The sequence below is a fragment of the Onychomys torridus genome, chromosome 10 (genome assembly GCF_903995425.1).
Source record: "Onychomys torridus chromosome 10, mOncTor1.1, whole genome shotgun sequence".
NCBI lineage: Eukaryota > Metazoa > Chordata > Mammalia > Rodentia > Cricetidae > Onychomys > Onychomys torridus.
Genome location: NC_050452.1, coordinates 58488593 through 58493040, shown reverse-complemented (window position 1 = coordinate 58493040; position 4448 = coordinate 58488593). Strand labels below are relative to the sequence as shown.

The 4448-nt window shown below is 38.5% G+C and overlaps 1 pseudogene; it reads right to left on the bottom strand.

The window, feature by feature from the left end:
• Positions 1-309: 309 nt before the first annotated feature.
• LOC118592564 lies at positions 310-748 on the bottom strand (annotated as a pseudogene).
• Between the last annotated feature and the right edge of the window lie 3700 nt (positions 749-4448).

Genomic DNA, 4448 nt, shown 5'->3' with positions numbered 1-4448 from the left:
GGGACAAAGAGAGACAGAGACAGGCTTTTGCTACTTGAGAGGAGGTGGAAAAATATACTGGCAGGCATCTAACCATTAGGATATGATTATCTCTTCAATGGGTATGATGGTGATTAGAATTGTAGCATAAATCTCTTTTTTTTTTTGGATTTAAATGCACTTTATTTTTAGACAACCTACATGACATGTTTTTTCTTTGAAAAGAAAAAAAAAAACAAACAAACAATGTCTCCACTCCAAATAAATCATGGTCAAAATAAAAGCTCAAGATTATATCAGCACCATTTGTCCTAAGCAGCAGCTGGTTATGGTGACAGGTGATAGATCCAATTTGTTAACATTTTTCCTTCTCTAAGCCATCCTTAAAGAAAATCATGAATGGAGTCACACCTTCTTCACAGTAGTCCAGAAGAGCAACCATGCCATCTGGATTCATGTTTTCACCAATAAAAAACTGGTAGTTATTGAAATTAGCAAGGATGTGCTTAATTTGCTCTGGAGCCCCAGTCATAAAAGGCTTTACTCTTTCTGGTTTCTGCTCTTCAAGTCTGCCCTTGAGTGATTTCATGTAATCTTTGATGTACTATTTGTAAGAATTTCTATCAATGAGCGAGTCATCAATGTTACCCTCTATTCTACTGACCATCTTGCCCTCTACCTCCAGGCACAGCCTGTCCTCGATCTCCCAGATCTTGTAGATATCGGAGAACAGCCCATCATGGCTGATGAGGTCCTGGTAGATGATCATAGTGGTGGCACTAGCCTAACAGCATGTAGCGGCGCTCGGGGAGAGGGGGTAGTGGGGGAAAAAAGTGTAGCATGAATCTTAACAGGTCTTATTAATAAAATGAAACCTGGAGCCAGGTATTGGGGTGAATGCCGGGTGATCAGAGAAGCAGAACAAGCCACAGCTACCTTACCTCGACAGTTCCTCAGCTGACCCTGTTTCATCAGACTGGATACCTCTCAGCTGAACTGTGCTGCTCAAAACCATAAAAGCTTAACCAGCCTAGTTCCAGGTCTTCTCACCTTATCTACCTTTCTGCATTCTGCCCTCGCTTCCTGGGATTAAAGGCTCACTTTCTGAGATTAAAGGCGTGAGTCACCATGCTTGGCTGTATCCTTGAACACACAGAGATTCAGGTAGATCTCTGCCTCTGAAATGCTAGGATTAAAGGTGTGTGCTACCACTGCCTATCCTCAGTGTTTAATATTGTGGCTGTTCTGTTGTTCTCTGACCCCAAATAAGTTTATTAGTGTGCACATTTTTTTCAAGGAACACAATTCCACCACAAAGAATCATTTAACAGCTGGGCAGTACTGGTGCATGCCTTTAATCCTAGCACTCCCCAATCAGAGGCAGACAGATTTCTTTGAGTTCAAGGCCACCCTGGTTTACAGAGCTAATTCCAGGAAAGTCAAGACTATACAAAGAAACTCTGCCTCAAAAAATAAAAAATCATCCAACAAACTTTAATTAGGTACCTATTGTATGTATTCTTGGACTGATTTTAGGTCCTCAGTATTTACTAATGAATAAATCAAAGATTTTATCATCATATTAAATGATTAAAATGTAATATTTAGAGTTATAAAATAATTAGAAAATTGATAACAAGAAATAGGAGACCAGAATCCATGTGAGAATCTAGTAACAGGGTGGAATGCTTAACAAGGCGATTTCATTATGCAACTTTACCTTCATTTTCTCCTTAAACCTTTCCAGTAACAATGTGAAAAAGATTGTATGATTTATAAGAACACACACACACACACACACACACACACACACACACACACATGTACACACACATTTAGTGGGAGCATTTGAAACTAAATGCATATGTAAACCCTTAATTATCAGATGGGGGTTCCTGGAGACTATAAACAGTGTTAGAAATTAAGAAACATGAAATTTTGAGGCAAAATGAGCTGAGCTCAAAATTTTGCTCCTCCAATTAGAGAGTAGGGCACTCACTTCTCACTTCTCAGTGTATTCTCTCTGTTAAACAAGCTCCTCCATGGTGTCAACAGCATGGGTTAGAGGAGGTGTCTCCCATCAGTTCCTTGATATATTTGATATAAACTTTTATAAGTTGACCTACATAGATGCACCTCCCAAGAGATAATCCTGACTCACAAAATATTAATGAATTTATTTTCTGGACTTTATTGCTAAATATGAAGTATACCCCTATTCTAACTTCACTTTCCCTCAAATCATCCTATGTTCCCTATATCAGTAGATCTCAGACTTATAAAATGAGAATTTCCTGGAACTATTGTTAAAAGTCATCTCAGCCACACCCCCTGCATGTTTGGCTCTATCCATCTGCTTGGGTTTCTTCTAAGAAGTTCTCAGATAATATTGATTCTTCTACTCTGATTATCCAATTTTGAGGACCACTGCCTTCCACATGTACTTTTCCTTCTTACATTATTCCTCAATGCATAACTCTGAAAATATTATGTATAATTTATTGTGTGCAAGTGCTCATTACATTGATGGGGCCAAACCATGTCAGTTTTTGATTATGATTGTCAAAAAGAAAATTCTCTTCCAATAACCATGATTTCACTATGACTGAGTAGTTAGTTATGTTTCTAGTAGCAGGCAGTCATGGTATCCCTTTTGTTGAGTGTGTCTTAAGTCCGATTAGAGAGTCATTGGTTACTACCAAAGTATGTGTGCCACAACTGTACTCATTGGGTTTTAGTGTCATGCTGGTCATTGATGTGATTCATCCATGTCATAACTGAGTAAGACTGTAAATTGCCTTCCTTTATTCAAAGCTTGTATAACACTTCCTGATATCATGAAAGCTAGGCTTCAAGGAACGAGATTTTAGGTCAGTTTAAGTTTAGGGGCCTTGAAGCACTATGCCTGAAGTGAATGGTGTCTTCAGCAATAAAGACTTACCTTACACCTTTGGGTTAGGAATAAACAAGGGCAACAGCAATAGGCTGTGTGTTTTCAGAGTCACTTGGAGAGCCCTGGCCAACAAAATCAGAAGAGCGCTTCTAATGTCTGATATTGTGGGTTTTGTTAGGTGGTCTTTGGCTCTAGGGGAAGCATCAGGGAATCTACAACTAATTTTCTGAACCAGCACAATCTACAACAACTGTCTACAAACATTTATCCTTATGTTTAATTAAGTGTAGTTTCACACCTAATCAAGGAAACCCCTCTTTGCAAATGATGGAGACCATTACAGAAAACCAAGCATAACACAGAGTTGAAGAGCCCAGTCATAATGGATATGTCTGCAAAACACTCCCACATCTGAGGCACAGGGAACATTGCAGAATTTTGAGTGCTTATAAGAAAACTCCGAGAAAACAAGACAAGAGTCCTGTGACTTTAATTTCTTCAAAACATAGAATTGTACTTAGAATGTGTTTTCATCCTGCTACCAGAGGTAGCAGATAGGAGTTTACTTTGGCTGTTGCTATTCATATGCCTCTATGGGGAAAACATGGTTTTGCCAGTGTGGCTTGTCCTTGTGATTATATACTTGACCCAGGTGACTCTTCATAACCCTCAGAGTATAAATTTCTTGGTGCTCTGAATAAAGTTGGCTGTTGCAGAGGTTCTAGTTTGCCTCATTTGTAGGCCCCGTTCTATCAGGTTCACACTGACAAGAAGAGTGTTGTACAGAATCTGTACCTGTAAGGTCTCAATCATGGTAACCCAAATGTGAAGTGAACAAGGTTGACACCAATGAACGTGTCAATCCAGATGATAAAAAGATCAGGAGGCCTCAACCCTATCAGAAGAACTGCAGACAATTGAGGAAAACTGGGAGCAGGAAAGGTGGTTCTTTCCAGGGAAGAGCACACCAATTAGTTGTAAAGTGCCAAATGATCAGCCCTGAAAACATATATTCAAGTAACAGTATATGGACTGAACATGTTATATTTTGGACTATATATACATACATATATATATATATATATATATATATATATATATATATGACATATGCAATATTTTATATATGCAATACCAATGAATGGAAAGGATACCATGAATTTATAAAGCAGCATAGAGTATATAGGAGGGTTTGAAGGGAGGGAAGAGGGACAAATGTAATTAAATTACAATTTCAAAAATAAAGAAACAAGAAAATTCCCTCTCACAAGGTTCAAATTTCAGTTATCATGGCACATTAACCACAAGTAATTGGAGAACAGATCAGCATCCATGCTTTTCAGACTGCAAATCATTCTATAACTAACAAATGTGCATAATGATGTCTGACCAATCATTTCACATCTTTCACATTTTTCTAGTGATTGTTCCTGTGCATATGGTTGGTCAGTTTACCTGAAGATGCAGAGCATGCAATTGTCTCGCCTCAGTGAATCTCATTAATGAAGGGGCTGTCTTGGTAGGCTGCCAGAACACAATACCATAGCCTGAATGGCTTAAACCACAGAGTTGTTCT